Below are 17,724 nucleotides of genomic sequence, written 5' to 3' on the forward strand. Positions count from 1 at the left end.
GAACATATGTCGATCTCATATGTCTGATTTCGGACTGCCGATCACATTGTTCTTCCCAAGATACTGTATACTGTCAGCTGACATATCAGTCAGTGGCTTTCTCATAGAGGACACAGGAGAGCTCATCCAAGCTCTTGTGTATGGGAGTGTCGGCTGAGATGACTGTTGGCTGAACAAACGGCGGCAGAATCTTGTGGGCAGCAGGCATCTAATGTATACAGCCAGCCTAAAACCCCTTTGATCTGCTACTTCACAAGGGTTTGAAATCCATATGTGATTGGCCATGCATGGTCATATTTTTTTCTTTAAAAATTTTAATCTTGCATGCTGGATGGCAGTCATTTTAGGTTACCAGCTTACCACCACCATGGGGTGACTCTTCACATGAGAGTCGGAGCTAGGAGTGCTGCACTTAAATATCATATGGTCAAAAAGCCCTTTTCATTAGTTAAATGAAGAGATATCTAGAGTAAATTTAATGAAGGCCTAATAGTTAGGATTTCACCTCTAAGACATCCAACTATGGAAAACGAGAATCTTGTGATCATCATTCAGCACTTTGGGCTGAAAGTTAGAGGAGGGCTATAGCCCCCCTCCAGTAGGACGATAACTGAGTCTCTAGTGCCACCTCTTGAAGGTAGTCAGCTTATAAGTGAATGTTCTACCTATTAAGGGGCTTCCCACATGAGGAAGTTTAGACAAACCAGACTCTTTACCAAAAGAAAATCCGTTAATTATTAGACAGCTGTTTTGGGTTTCTTGCCTATGTCAGTGCATAGTATTGGTAGGCTGTTAGAAGCGTGTAGGGCATTGGTTAGCTAAGGGAATGGCCTTTGATAGAAGTATAGGGAGTACTGTTTCACCCTGGGAAGACCACCAACTTGATTAGGAAGGCTTATGAGCTGGGCAATGCTCCTCCAGATCATAAGTCATGTAGGTAGTTTTGTTAACGGGTTGGACATTGAGTAAAAAGATAACTACTACCAATAAGTAGCACTAGAGAGAAAAGTTGCTTCCTCCTGCAAAAGAAATAATGCAAATGCTTTACCTCATGTGAAGTATTAACATGCATATACCTCTTCTTTTGAGAACGTTAAGAAATAATAATGCCCAATAACCTGAGTGAAAAGTAGAGATGAGCGGTTCTATCGAGGCTCGGTTCGCCGGCAGCAAATGAGCCTAGCTCCACAGGCTTAAGCGTGACTCGAACCCTGGATTCAGTCACTGATTGGCAGTTTGAGTCTCTGCCCATATACAACCAGCATTAACCAGATGACTTCCGGGTGAGGGTGGGCGGTCTTTTTCAAACTATTTTTTTTGTTTCACACTACAACTGAACATGCTGTTGTTACCCCCAGTGTGCACCATTTAAACACTGCTCACACAGGGCTGAGCACCGAGTGTATCTGAGCACAGCTTTACTTGCACGAGTTTTGCTTACATGTAAAGCATCCAACGCCCAATCCCGAAACTTGATTTTTAAATTTTGTGTTCTGTTCAAAAACCGAGCCTCAGGTTCGCTCATCTCTAGTGGTCAGGTCATGTTCCAAGAAACCTATCTATGTCTACAGGTTTTTCTGTGGAGCCATCTCAGTAAAGCACTACATTTTAATGGACAAAGAACCAAAGATTTACATAACAACTGTTACTTCTGGCACAGGTACATATATGAGTGTAAAAACTAAAAGTAATAGCAGTAGTATTGATGGAACAGCCGAGTGATATACTGTATTGTTCTAAAGTGACAGTTGTGTATCCATTCATGTCATAGGATTGGAATGCTGAATGAGGATAATCGGATCCCGCTGTCATATTAGAGCTGACACTTTTATTTTACATAACTACAGAGATGAAACGGAGCCATTAACTGTGAAATTGACAAACAATTGTCCCCTACCTAGTATATATTTTTGTAATGTGATTCCTATGAACATGTGCTCTTTATTCAAAGCAGCGGTATTATACATAACAACTGCTGTCAGGAAACAATTATAATAAGTTAATTTTCCAAAATATTTGGTCAACAAGTGGTAATAGGAGATCACTGGAAGAAGACAATATAATATAAAACACATTACATAGATGAAAACTTGACAAGGTGACTTTAATGTACTAAAAATTAGTAAAACAAAAAATGACTGTTAATTTGATAAATACCCATTAGGTTTCTGTTGAGGTAATATCCAAAATTGTTTTCATGGTTTTATTGAATGAATGTGAATTAATTTGTTTCCCAAATATGTGATTCAATGGATTTGATCCTCTTTAAGTCATTCGATATACAGTACCTTGAAAAAGTATTTCTACCCTGTGAAATTTTCTACTTTTTTCACATTACACCTGTGCAGACAAGTGGGTCAAGTGTTCTCATCTGCTGGCCTGGCTGTCTTTAGAAAGACTGTACAGACCGGGGCTCATCCCACTGAACGCCAATAATCCTTCCCCATGGGCAGAACACTACTCAGATAACAAAGGTTAAGGTTTCCACACTATGGTAAGATTTTATTAGGTTCCCAACAAAAAACAGCATATAGTACATTCCCAGCTAGGACAGGAGCTGGTGCTAGTGACAGAGTCTCACCCTTCCGCTGACTCGCCAAGGATTAGAACCTCCATGTCTTTAGGGCATCGAGGGCCACTACCTCAGCCAGCAACACCCTGCTTCTGGTGGGCACCCACTGAGAAGAGATAGCGGCAAGCTTAGTAAGCCGCCCAAGCTCAATGAGGTATGTGGCGAAGTGACCAGATATTCCCAATCTGATTTTCCTAGCAAATTTGTGGACTCAGTGCTGGGTAGTGGAGCAGTTCTGTAATCTACTAGCTGGAACAATGGTCCCTAGGCTGAAGTCCTGTAGAATCCCACCTAAGCTCCCATTTCAGGACCCCTCCTGCAAGTGGCCAGATATTCCTTATTGATGTTGATTCGTCATAACACTCAGAAATGTAAATGTATTTTATTGTGATTTCCTGCAATATTCCAACAGTAAGTAGCAAGTGTTTGTGAGGTATTAAAACAACAAAAATACTATTACCTAAAATGATGCAAAATTGTGATGTGCATTTGAGTTAACACTTTGTATTTCACTGCAATTACTGCTGCAAGTTTTTTTGCGTATGTCTCTACCAGTTTTATGCTGACATTTTTACCCATTTTTCTTTGCTAAATAGTTCTATTTCATTGAGATTGAATGGAGAGCATCTGTGCACTACAATTTTCAAGTCTTGCAACGGATTGTCAAGCACATTGGATTTATGTTGTCCTATTGTGAGGTAAACCTACTACCCAGCCTCAAGTCTTTTGCTGCATTTAACAGGTTTTCCTCCAAGATTGCTCTGGATTGAGCTCCATCCATATTTCCATCAACTCTAATCAGCTTAACTGTCCTTGCTGAATAATCACATCCACAGAGCATGATGCTGGCACCACCATTTTTGACGGTGGGGATGGTTTTTTAGAATAATGTGTAGTGTTAGTTTTCTGCAACACATATCATTTTGGATTTAGCTCAAAGAGTTGTACTTTGTTTTCATCTGATGCAAGAACTTTTTTTTTTTAAATGCCATGTATTAGGATATAGCTGGCAATTGGAAGAAGATGCTCTTATCAGATGACACCAAAGTAGACCTTTTCAGGCTAAATGCAATACGCTGTGTGTAGCAGAAAACTAACACGGCACATCACACTGAAAGCACCATGGTCCAAAATATTCTACTATACAGTATATTTTAGCTAAAAGGAGATGAGTATAGAAGTTATTTATGAATTGAAAATGTATTTTTTTCAGCTTCTACATTAAATATTGGTAATGTAACTCTTTCATTCTCCTATGATAGTTCAGATAATCTTCAAGCAGTGATTGATTCTTAATCCTTTACACTAATCCTCTTATTTATATCACAAAGTTGTAGATAAAGCAGGTTAGGAGACATATAAAGCGCAACCTCACACTTTATAACTTAATAAAATAATTATTTTGGAATATCGCCATTTTAGCATTTTACATCTGATAATTTTTCTTTTTCTGCTTATAGAAGCCAAGAAAAAAATTGAGCTCAGAGCCAAAGGGGCACTTTGCACACTGCGACATCGCAGGTGCGATGTCGGTGGGGTCAAATTGAAAATGACGCACTTCCGGCATCGCATGCGACATCGCAGTGTGTAAAGGCTGGATGATACGATTAACGAGCGCAAAAGCGGCGTAATCGTATCATCGGTGCAGCGTCGGCGTAATCCATGATTACGCTGACGCGACGGTCCGATGTTGTTCCTCGCTCCTGCGGCTGCACACATCGCTGTGTGTGAAGTCGCAGGAGCGAGGAACGTCTCCTACCGGCCTCACTGCGGCTTCCGTAGGATATGCGGAAGGAAGGAGGTGGGCAGGATGTTGACATCCTGCTCATCTCCGCCCCTCCGCTCTGATTGGCCGCCTGCCGTGTGACGTCGCAGTGACGCCGCACGACCCGCCCCCTTAACAAGGAGGCGGGTCGCCGGCCACAGGGACGTCGCACGGCAGGTGAGTGTGTGTGTGAAGCTGGCGTAGCGATAACTTTCGCTACGCCAGCTATCACCACATATCGCTGCTGCGACGGGGGCGGGCACTATCGCACTCGGCATCACAGCATCGGCCTGCGATGTCGTAGTGTGCAAAGTGCCCCAAAGAGTCTGTACCAATTTGTCTGATATTGACATACAGAAACCTTAAGTGGAAGCATTAAAATTGTAATTTTTCCAGATTTCCATGCATATCAAATACAGTTAATTGTAACACTTTACACTTGCTTTGAATTACAAGATACTAATGTTCATTCAAAAATTTTAACCTCTTCCTGTCTTGGCTTTTCCTTTTAGCATTTTTGTTTTTTTCCGCTCATCCAAATGTCAAAACTTTTTTATTTTTCTGTCCACATAGCCACATGAGGGCTTAGTATTTTAACTATTAATTTATATATTTAAATATACCAGCATTGTGCTTCTCTAGGTCTGTACAAATATGGAAATACCCCCCAAAAATTTTATTTACGTAGTTAAAATTTGGGGGGCAATTTGTGAAACAAAATAAATGTTTTCTCTTGTGTCACCATTCTCCAAAATATATAGACCGACATGGTGCCCCGCTCAAAATACACAATATAGCATAAGGTGCTACTGTATGCAGAAAAAGCAAGAACCACTATGTAACAAGAGAAAAGACTACATATAAGTGCACACACAAATGACTAAAGGAATAAAAATATTTTAGGAGCAACAACTCACTAAAAAATTTAAAAAAAGACACAAGGGTCAAAGGGGCATGAACAATCACTCAAGTACATTAATGGTCTGGAGGGCAATCACATAAACCATTCCAGCTATTTAACATAGGTATATATAATGCACAAACAGTAAAACTCTGAAATTATTCTAAATGCAAAATGGAATATGCTATGTAGCAATAAAGAGAGTTGCACCGGCCAGGACTGTAGGAGAAAAAAGAAAATGTCCCACAATCAGTGTAACATAATTCAGTCATAGCTACCCATACAAAATGATGGAGAGCAGCTGCAGCAGCAAGGTGCAGCAATACATGTAGATAGGGGAATAAGGCCCTAGGGATAGTGTATGTGAGAGCGCTGCCAGCACTCAATAATTGCCCCAGAGCCCCAGTAAGCCCCTTACATATAACAGTAACAATACAGCTTAACTTATAGCTTCTACAAATGGATAATGAATGATCTTAAACACACGTCAACATCCACAATAGACTACACAAACTGAAGGTTTTACAATGGCCCTCACAGTCCCCTGATCTGAACATCATTGAAAATCTGTGGCTAGACCTCAAAAGAGCAGTGCGTGCAAGACAACCCAGAAAGCTCACAGAACTGGAAGACTTTTCCAAGGAAGGATGGATCAAAATCCCTTAAAGGGAAACTGTCACCTAGAATATGTGTTCTGACCTACCAGCAGACGCATGTGTGCCCTAATTACACTTCCCTACCCTTCCCAGTACTGTAAAATTGTTTAATATGAAAGTAATAAAAAATGTTTTATTACCTTCACATTTCGTATGTAAATAGCAGGGAATGTGGTCACAGGGGCGGCGCCTTGCCCTATGGACGTCTGCATATTTCCGTGGTATCGCGACCCTGTGGGCGTGATACCATGGAGCGACGTCCCCGTCGATCATTCTGGGTGTTCAATCGCCAGCTTCAGACGTGCACTGCGCATGCACAGTGCGCGTCTGAAACTGACAAGGAGAACCCGGGAAGACAAGCCTGCCGCAATGCTCGCAGGATAGAATGAGTGATGGGGACGTCGCTCCATGGTATCACGTCCACAGGGGCATGATAGCACGGAAATATGCAGACGTCCATAGGGCAAGGCGCCACCCCTGTGACTACATTCCCTGCTATTTACATACGAAATATGAAGGTAATAAAACCTTTTTTTATTACTTTCATATTATACAATTTTACAGCATAGGGATGGATAGGGAGGTATAATTAGGGCACACATGCGTCTGCTGGTAGGTCAGAACACATATTCTAGGTGACAGGTTCCCTTTAAACAGGAATTGAAAGTATCTTGGCATTTGTAAGTAGAGTTGAGCGATGTTCGAGGTTCAAGGTTCGCCAATTTCATGTTCGAGTGATTTTGGGGGTGTTCGACATCGAACTCGAACACGAGCTTTTTGCTAAAAGCTCGATAGCTCGAGTTAAGTTCAAGAACGGTTCGATCAGCAAAAAGCCTAGCTAGTTACTAGCTGGCTTTTCACTGTAATAGTGTGAGTCACTCTGTGATTCACACTATTATCAAATTTCAGCATATAGTGTGCAGGGCGGGGCGCGTTTAGATCAGTGCTGCTGGGATAATGGCAATCACCATTTTTTTTTCCCTAAGCGCGCGTGCAGTGGGGCGGGCCAGCATGTCAGCCAATCACAGACACACACACAGCTGAGTGGTCTTTTTTGCCAGTGTAACGTTGCGCCCTGCAACATGGGGGTTCCATTTGCTTGCAGCGGTGTGAGGTAGCTTCAGCAACACACGTACACAGTCTCTTCATAGAAATTCCGGCAGTTTATTTAAAAACACTCAGCATAAACTGCCTTCAAACATAAATAAAAAGTCCATAATTGAAGTTTTAGCAACTTCCCCACTCTCTGGCTCCTGCCAGCGTACAACTCTAGCCAAGGTTCCTTCCAGCACCCAGGGCCCTCTGCAGACCTCTGTCTGTCTCTCCTCCTGGAGAGATTCGGCCCTACAGCCCTGGACTGGCTTGGCTGCACTCACCTCAGACTCAATATCAGAGCCTGGTGTTCAGCCTCCACACAGGCTGATACACCCAGAGCTCCTGGCTCTGCTCTCAGTTGTTTCCAGTCCACACACTGGACGTCTGGGGCTAGTCTCTATCTAGACTGCCCTAGACACACACTCAGAGCTCCCTGCTCCACTTGTTTCCAGTCCACACACTGGACGTCTGGAGCTAGTCTCTATCTAGACTGCCCTAGACACACTCCACCTAGGTTCAGAGACAGGATTGCTTTAACCCCTGGAGCCACACCCACAGGTGGTAAGGAGTGTGTAATCAGCATCACACACCCTTCCATGGCTCTGCATGTAATGCAATCCTGTGGAACCACAGGTCCCAGCCAACTTTACATTGCAGAGCACCCATGCTTCTGCAAAACATTCCGGCCCTTTGTAATACAGCCAGTTGATACGTCACACCAGACAAGCAAGGGCTTGTGTCATAGGCTGTGAATGTCACATGTCCTTGCATTATAAATACGGCCATTTTCCCTCAAGGCGCCATTATCTGATTTCTGCGTGTAGGTGACAGTCACCGCTCACGCAGCTCCAGTCGCTGCTCTGGCTGTGTATGCTATACACACAGCGCTCTACAGATTAGGGACAGAAGTTTATTTCAGCCCTTTTCACGGCTGATTTCCTGGGGCTCAGAGCCATAGGTGAAAGGCAGGTCCATGGAAACGCTGTATACAGCTTCAGATAACAGCGTCAGTGTACCTAAGCTCAGGGAATTCCTTGCTGCATTTCACCATTAGGAGGGATAGAAAGTGAGGCTTCCTTTCCTGTCCACTGACCCAGAGAACCCGGCCACTGTACCCACCTGCCCACTTTTGCCACGCTATTTTTATAGCAAACAGTGCTGAAACTGGCATCCAAAACGTGGCTGCTATACTCCATTGTTGTCCCAATGGTGCCAAGCAATTTTCAGCACCTCTGCATTCTACCCTCATGCACATTTTGCTACACTATTTTTATAGCAAACAGTGCTGAAAATTAGTGGCATCCACAAAGTGTCTGCTGTACTAATTTAGTGTCCCATTTGTGCCAAGCAAGTCCCACCACCTCTGCATTCTACCCTCATGCACATTTTGCTATGCTATTCTTATAGCAAACAGTGCTGAAAATTAGTGGCATCCAAAAAGTGTCTGCTATACTAATTTTGTGTCCCACTGGTGCCAAGCAAGTTCCAGCACCTCTGCATTCTACCCTCCTGCCCATGTTTGCTACGCTATTTTTATAGCAAACAGTGCTAAACATAAGTGGAATCCACAAAGTGTCTGCTATACTGCATTATTGTCCCACTGGTGCCAAGCAATTTCCAGCACCTCTGCATTCTACCCTCCTGCCCATTTTTGCTACGCTATTTTTATAGCAAACTGTGCTGCCAGTTTAAGGGCCATAGTTGCATTGTCAGGGATAGTCAGTGTTGGTTCTTCAGCTGTCAATAAAGCTAGACCACCTCTGCAATCTACACCACCTCTCAATTTTTGCTACCACATTTTAAGTGGCTAATCTTGTTGCTAACAAAATGAGTGGCAAAATGACAGATGCTGGTGGTAAGGGGAAGAGGCGTGTTGGAAAAGGAAAAAAAGTTTGTGTCTGTGGGGAAGGTGGCAAAGCTACATTAACATCTGCTGAAGATAAGCCATCTTCCAGAAAAAGTAAGATGTCTACTACTTTCCGTGGACAATCCGATGTGCTCCCTTTTTTACAGAGCCGAACAACTGTAAGAAAGGTAGATGATGCACAAAAAAAGAACATGCTTGAATGGATCTCAAGTGCTCCAACAAGTGCCCTCTCCTCTACCTCGACTGCCACATAAAAAAAACAGTCCTCTGAGTTGTCATCCCAATCACACTTGCTTTCTCCAAGCTCTCAAGTCACAGTATGGTATAACAGAGATGGCTGAGTCTGCAGAGCTGTTCAGTCACACTATAGCCTGGGAATCAGAGGTCTGCTCCCAAGCTACAGTGAGTACAGACCAGGAAATGGTCTGCAGTAATGCCCAGAAGCTTTGTGATTCAGATTCAGGCCCTGATGACCAAGTTTATGAGCATCAGGTCTGTGGAGTCGGTAAACCAAACCTTCGACTCCGACTCCTCAATTTCTCTTGCACCGACTCTGAATCCTACATATATTGCTTTTAGTTAGGTAAAACATTTATTGTAATACATGAACATGTGTATGTGAACATCAGACATTTAATAATTTTTATGATAAAATAATCAAGATATTTGGATAGAACTTAAAATATATTTATTGGAATACAACTTTAAAACACAAACTATAATAAATTGTAAGTATGTAATACACTATTTAATATACAGTACATTACATATATATCTTGTGTGTATGTGTGTATATATATATATATATATATATATATATTACATATTGTATTACATATTTACAATTTATTAGTTTTTTGTGTTCTAAAGTTGTATTCCAATAAATATATTTTATGTTCTATCTAGATATCTTGATTATTGTATCATAGAAATAATTAAATGTCTTAACCCCTTAAGGACGAAGCCAATTTTGTACTTAATGCCCAGGCCAATTTTTGTAATTTTGACCAGTGTCCCTTTATAAGGCAATAACTCTGGAACGCTTCAATGGATCCCGGTGATTCTGAGATTGTTTTTTTGTGACATATTGGACTTCATGTTAGAGGTAAATTTAGGATGATATTTTTTTATTTTATTTGTGAAAGATTCTAAAAATTTGAGAAAAAAATTTAAAATTTTGCAAATTTCAAACTTTTAATTTTTATGCCCATAAACCAGAGAGTTATGTCACACAAAATAGTTAATAAATAACATTTCCCACTTGTCTACTTTAGATCAGCGCCATTTTTGAAACAAAATTTTTTGGGGTTAGGAAGTTAGAAGGGTTCAAAGTTCATCAGCAATTTCCCATTTTTTCAACAAAATTTACAAAACCATTTTTGTAGGGACCACATCACATTTGAAGTGACTTTGAGAGACCTAGGTGAAAGAAAATACCCAAAAGTGACACCATTCTAAAAACTGCACCCCTCAAGGTACTCAAAACCACATCCAAGAAGTTTATTAACCCTTCAGGTGCTTCACAGGAACTAAAGTAATGTGGAATGAAACAAAATAAAAATTAACATTTTACCTAAAAATGTTGCTTTAGCACTAATTTTCTTACTTTTTCAAGAGGTAACACCAAAAATTGGAACTCACACTTTGTTACGTACTTTCTTATGAGTGCGCCAATACCCCACATGTGGCCAGAAACCTTTGTTTGGGTAAATGGGAGGGCTTGGAACAAAAGGAGCAATATTTGAATTTTGGTAAGGAAATTTGGCTGAAAAAGGTTGCGGGCACCATGTCGTATTTAGAGGACCCCTAAGGTACGTAAACAGCAAAAAACCACCACAAGTGACCCCATATTGGAAATTAGACCTCTCAAGGAATTTATCTAGATGTTTGGTGAGTACCTTGAACCCCCAGGTGCTTCACAGAAGTTTATAACGTTGAGCCGTGAAAATAAAAAAATAAAATTTTACCACAAAATTGTTATTTCAACCAGGTAGCTTTTTTTCACAAGGGTAAAAGGAAAAAAATCACCATGAAATTTATTGTGCAATTTCAGCTGAGTTAGATGATATCTTAAATGTGGTGGAAATCAACTGTTTGGGCACACGGCAGGGCTCGGAAGAGAAGGAGGGCAATTTGACTGCAAAATTGACTGCAATCAATAGCGGACACCATGTTGCATTAGGAGAGCCCCTGAGGTGCCTAAACAGTGGAGGTCCCCCACAAGTGACCCTATTCTGGAAAATAGACCCCTCAAGGAATTTATCTAGATGTTTGGTGAGTACCCTGAACCCCTAGGTGCTTCACAGAAGTTTATAATGTTGAGCTGTGAAAATAAAAAAAATACATTTTTACCACAAAATTGTTACTTCAACCAGATAGCTTTTTTTTAACAAGAGTAAAAGGAAAAAAAGCAGCATAAAATTTATTTTGCAATTTCTCCTGAGTATGCTGATACCTTATGTGTGGTGGAAATCAACTGTTTGGGTGCACAGCAGGGCTCGGAAGGGAAAAAGTGCCATTTGACTGAACATTTGGCTGGAACGCTATGTCGCATTTGGAAAGCCCATAAGGTGCCTAAACAGTGGAGGTCCCCCAAAAGTGACCACATTCTGGAAACAAGACACCTCAAGGCTTTTATCTAGGTGTATATTGAGCATTTTGAATCCACGAATACTTCACAGAATTTGATAAGCTTAGGTTGCCATATTGAAAATTTTCATTTTTTTCACAAAAATGTTTCTTTAGCATCATATTTCTCACTTTTTCAAGAGGCAACAACAAAACGTGAACCCCACAGGTTATTATCCAATTTCTTGTGAGCGCAGGGATACCCCATATGTGGCCAAAAACCTCTGTTTGGATAAATGGGAGGGCTTGGAATGGAAGAAGCACCATTTGAATTTTGGAAAAGTTGAAATAAATTGTGCGCACCATGTCACATTAGCAGGGCCTCTTGGGTACCCATACATCAGAACTCCCCCACAAGTGACCCCAGTTTGTAAACTGGACTCCTCAAGGATTTTATTCAGGAGTAAAGTAAGCATTTTGAATCCACAGGTACTTCACAAAAATGTTGCTGCAAGAACAATATTCTCACTGTTAGGCTATGTGGCCATGATCCAGCGACACGGCATCTAGTACACAGTGTCAGCCTTACTGCAGAGATGTGAGTGTTGTCCACGGGAGAACGCAGCTGCCCATGCCCACGATTTGGGTTCAGGCTGCTGTTGACTTTAGCTCTATTCTACCTGCAGAGAACACTCTTGTCTTCGCAGCATAAATTGACTTGCTGAGGCTCTGGAAGCTGCACCACAGGTCGGTTTATGCTGCGGAGAAAAGAAGCACAGTGGGCATGAGATTTCTAAAAATCCTTCCACTGTGCTTCTACTGCACAATGCAACGTTATGGATGCAGGGAAAACACTCTGCGCCCAAAACGCTGCAAACCCTGATTGTGGGCACACAGCCTAAAATGCTACAGTGGATGAATGGATAGTTGTCAAACATATATAACATCCCACCCCTTTGCATATTCTGCCGCCCTTTAGTGCCTTTCATGTGGCACTAAAGGATGCTTAGCCTTGTATTTAGCCCAAAAGAAAAAAAATAATTAAAATAAATGACGTGGGGTCCCCCCTATTTTTGACAGCCAGCTAGGGTAAAGCAGACAGCTGTAGCCTGCAAACCACAGCTGACAGCTTCACCTTGTCTGGTGATCAATTTGGAGGGCTCCCCAAGCTGTTTTATTTTTTTAATTATTTATAAATAAATAATTAAAAAACAAACAAATGTGGGGTCCCCCCAAATTAGATCACCAGCCAAGGTGAAGCTGACAGCTGGGGTCTCGTATTCTCAGGGTGGGAAGAGCCATGGGTATTGGACTCTTCCCAGCCTAAAAATAGCAGGCCGCAGCCGCCCCAGAAGTGGCGCATCCATTATATGTGCCAATCCTGGTGCTTCGCCCCAACTCATCCCGTTGCCCTGGTGCGGTGGCAAACGGGGTAATAAATGGGGTTGATACCAGATGTGTAATGTCACCTGGCATCAAGCCCAGCAATTAGTGATGTCACGGCGTCTATTTGATACCAGACATAACTAATTGACAGTAATAAAAAAAAAAATTGACAACAAAAAAAAAATGTATTTGAAAAAACACTCCCCAAAATATTGCCTCTTTCACCAATTTATTGAAGAAAAGAAAAAAAAAATCGGGTCCCTGTAATCCATTTTGAAAATCCCGCGGCGATTTTGGACCTTCTAGAATATGGGGGGCACGTTCAGGGAACGTATCCCCCATTTTCTTGAAGTTCAGACCCTCCATTTGAGGAGAGTGGGTGCAAATAATCTGCACCCACTCTCCCCGGGTCACAGCTGCAGAGTGTGAGCAGTGAGCCAGCGTCTCTGAAAGCAAACCAGGAAGCGGAGCTGACAGCCGCGCTCTGCACGTGTGACCAGCGTTCACTGTGAAGGAGGAGGGGGCCGCGGGGGATCAGAGCTGAGACAGGTACGGGGGACACCGGGAAACACCGCGGTGGGAATAGGGGGTGACCTGACAGGGCCTGGGGAGCAGTTTTCTGTCGTGTCATAGCACATGCGACAGAAACCAGAGAAATACGGCCATCTTTGATTTTCGGGAGGGGGGGTCGAGGGGGACACTCTGTCGACACCGGGGGACCGGAGGGGACCGGGGAGGACATTTATCTCCCTTCTGACATGTTTGTTTATGCCAGATGGGAGATAAATCATTTTTTACCGTCGCTGCCATTTACTGTAACCTGATCATCGGTATACGGTGTATACCGGTCATCAGGTGAGCGGGGACCGGAAAAAACGGCCTGAATCATGATCTCCAGGGTCTCAGCTATCCCCAGCAGCTGAGACCCCGGAAATTTTCCGACTCTGGGGGGCGCTAGACCCTTTTTTCTTACTGCCGTTAAAAAGCAGCGGTTTGGAAGAAGAAGTACCCTAAATTGTCGCCGTTAAAAGGCGTATCGGCGGTCGTTAAGGGGTTAAATATAAGCATTATACTAAATGGTATTATTTAGTAAAATATTCAGCACATTCTGCATTGCACTACTGTCCCCAATTTATTATATATTTTAGGAGTCGGAGTCGGTGCATTTTATACCGACTCCGACTCCACCAAAATGAGCTCCAACTCCGACTCCACGACTCCGACTCCGACTCCACAGCCCAGATGAGCATAATGTAGACCCTCATTCACAAACTGTAACACCTGTTGGTGTAGACAATGAGGAACATACTAATGACGATGAGACGCAGATACCAGATTGGGATGACAACTTAAATATTTGGTCAGGGCAGGAAGAGGCTAGGTCTGAGGGCGAGGGGAGTGCAAAAACAACGCTTGATGAGGAAGTTCTAGATCCCACTTACTGTCAACCCACAGTCAGGCACTTGAGGAGGTCAACAGAGGCGTTGGAGGAGGATGCAACTGACGACGAAGTTACCTTGCGCCTTCCTGGACAGAGTCGGAGCACTGGTAGCACGTCTACAACTGCATACTCAGCCACCACTCTGCCTCTGAGCACAAGTCGGGGTGGCTCTGTAGGTCTCATGTCCTCTAAGCCTTGCCTAGCCTGGTCCTTTTTTGACCTTACAAAGGATCTCCCAAATCATGTGATCTGTAAAATTTGTCGGGAATCTATAAGTAGAGGCAAAAAGCTCACCAGTTTGACAACTTCTTCCATGAATCGTCACATGAATACCAAGCATAATTCCCAGTGGGAAGCTCACTGTGCTGAAATGCGGCCTAGCGTAGCGGGCCAACCACCGCCTGCCCCTTCCAGTGCATCTGCACGCTTTTCATCTTCTATGACTGTGGGGACAGCTGTCACACTTGGTTTTCCACACACACCTTCCACCACTGTAATCGCAACAGGCAGTTTGCTTGGTACGTCGTCAGTTGGCTTGGAAGGGGAAACAAGTGCGGGTGTACAGCTTTCTCAAACATCGATAGCACCAACGTTGGATGAAGGCAACATCATTCTCCGCCTGCACTTTCCTCACAACCAGGGCTGTATTTTACCTTCATGCTGCCCTAGGCACTTTAAGTGGTCGCGCCCCTTAGTGACAACGTAAAACTGAGTTTTCGCTCACGACATCCGTTTAAGGCAGATCTACTCTGTAGCACACTTTAAAAAGTATCAATAAGAAACGAAGGGCACTAACCCCCCCCCCCCAATGGGAATCACCACAGGCACATCAAAACATAGCATGAGTATAAAATATTCCCACCACACCATTTCCACTTATATACTGTGACTGTCACACTGCCCCTAATAAACTAAAACATCACACTGGCTGCCCTCCCTTATAAACTACTGTATATCCACCACACCTTCCTCGATTATGAAATATGATCTGTACATTGTGAGGAGGGAGCAGCATGATGTGAGGACAATGTCCCATGCATGCTGCCCCCTCCTCACAACGTCCCATGCATGCTGCCCCTTCCTCACAGTGTCCCATGCATGCTGCCCCCTCCTCACAATGTTCCATGCATGCTGCCCCCTCCTCAAAATGTCCAATGCATGCTGCCCCCTCCTCACAATGTCCCATGCATGCTGCCCCCTCCTCACAATGTCCCATGCATGCTGCTCCCTCCTCACAATGTCCCATGCATGCTGCCCCCTCCTCACAATGTCCCATGCATGTTGCTCCCTCCTCACAATGTCCCATGCATGCTGCTCCCTCCTTACAATGTCCCATGCATGCTGCTCCTTCCTCACAATGTCTCATGCTTGCTGCCCCCTCCTCACAATGTCCCATGCTTGCTGCCCCCTCCTCACAATGTCCCATGCATGCTGCTCCCTCCTCACAATGTCCCATGCATGCTGCTTCCTCCTCACAATGTCCCATGCATGCTGCTCCCTCCTCACAATGTCTTATGCATGCTGCTCCCTCCTCACAATGTCCCATGCATCCTGCCCCCTCCTCACAATGTCCCATGCATGCTGCCCCCTCCTCACAATGTCCCATGCATGCTGCTCCCTCCTCACAATGTCCCATGCATGCTGCCCCCACCTCACAGTGTCCCATGCATGCTGCCCCCTCCTCACAGTGTCCCATGCATGCTGCCCCCTCCTCACAGTGTCCCATGCATGCTGCCCCCTCCTCACAGTGTCCCATGCATGCTGCCCCCTCCTCACAGTGTCCCATGCATGCTGCCCCCTCCTCACAGTGTCCCATGCATGCTGCCCCCTTCTCACAATGTCCCATGCATGCTGCCCCCTTCTCACAATGTCCCATGCATGCTGCCCCTCTCCATGAGCTCCTAATGCTGCCTTCCTCTTTTTCCATAATGAGACCTTCATGTTGCCCTACTCATGCTAAGACCACCACACTAACGCTTATGCTGAGACCCCCCCCCCACACACTTCCCCACTCTTGATATTGACTCCCCTACATTGCTCCACTCCATACTGATCCCACACATGCTGCCCCTTCTCCATAATGAGCTCCCAATGCTGCCCCCTCTTATTCTGAGTCCTTACACTCCCCCCACCCAATCGATTTTGTCATTGCACTATCCCTCATCCCTTGTCCTCTGTCTCTAGCATTAGCCCCTCTCTCCCACTCCCCCAGCATCAGCCTCTCTCCCCCAGCATCAGCCTCTCTCCCCCAGTCTCAGCCTTTGCCTCCCCCCAGCCTCAGCCTGCCCCAGTCTCCGCCTCAGCCTCCCTCCAGCCTCCCCCCAGTCTCCGCCTCAGCCTCCCTCCAGCCTCCCCCCAGTCTCCGCCTCAGCCTCCCTCCAGTCTCAGCCTCCCTCCAGCCTCCCCCCAGTCTCAGCCTCAGTTTCCCTCCAGCCTCCCCCCAGTCTCAGCCTCTGCCTCCCTCCAGCCTCCCCCCAGTCTCAGCCTCTGCCTCCCTCCAGCCTCCCCCCAGTTTCAGCCTCTGCCTCCCTCCAGTATCAGCCTTCCCCCCCCGCATGCGCAGATCTCTGGTCTGCATTAGAGACACCCCCACGCTCCTTATGAATCCACTTACCTGCTCCAGTGCCCGGCGCCATGTTCCTAGCTCACGTGAGTATCCTCTTCTGACACCGGCTTCCATCATGGCGTCCTCCGCGGCGTCCTGCTGTGAGCTCTGCATGTGACGTCCACACAGCAGTGGACGCAACACAGAGGAAGGAGCTGATTGGCGCGCCTGTGACCCCGGAAGTGAAGGTGCCGGCAGTTCCGGGGTCAATCAGCTCCCTGGGCTCGGCGGCCGCAAAAAAAAAAATGTAAAGTAAAAAAAAAAAAATTTTTTTTTTGCTGCCAAAAGGTGCCGCCCCCCACAACCTGCCGCCCCAGGCACCGGACCACGGGTGCCTAATGGTAAATACGGCCCTGCTCACAACCCTGCATTTTTCCAGGGATACACTACTCACCACCGTCCACACACAGCAGCCAGATCTCTGTCCCTCAGATGTGGACAAATAAAAGGCCATTTCCTCCAACCCATGACAAAGCTAAGAGGTTGACTTTATCCCTCTGTAAGCTCTTGGCTATCGAAATGCTGCCTTTTCGCCTGGTGGACACACAGGATTTTAGAGACCTTATGTTCGTCGCCGTGCCCCAGTACCAGATGCCCAGTCGCCACTACTTCTCTAAGAAAGGTGTGCCTGCGCTACACCGGCATGCCGCAAACAACATCACCGTTTCCTTGAAAACCTCTGTTTGTGAACGGGTGCATTTCACCACCGATACTTGGACCAGTAAGCATGGACAGGGGCGTTACACGTTGCTGACTGGGCACTGGTTAACTATGGTGATAGATGGAGAAGGGTCTGCTGACCAAGTCTTGCAGTCCCCACGACTTGTGCGTCAATCCTCTGTATGTATAAGTTCCTCCAACGCTTCTG

General features: G+C 44.8%; 1 protein-coding gene across 1 annotated transcript in view; it reads right to left on the reverse strand.

Moving 5' to 3' along the window:
• The window catches only part of MXRA5 (matrix remodeling associated 5), a 129,661-nt gene that overhangs the window by 48,034 nt on the left and 63,903 nt on the right, over positions 1–17,724 (reverse strand). The window lies entirely within an intron of this gene.

The sequence above is a fragment of the Anomaloglossus baeobatrachus genome, chromosome 2 (genome assembly GCF_048569485.1).
Source record: "Anomaloglossus baeobatrachus isolate aAnoBae1 chromosome 2, aAnoBae1.hap1, whole genome shotgun sequence".
Classification (NCBI taxonomy): Eukaryota; Metazoa; Chordata; class Amphibia; order Anura; family Aromobatidae; genus Anomaloglossus; species Anomaloglossus baeobatrachus.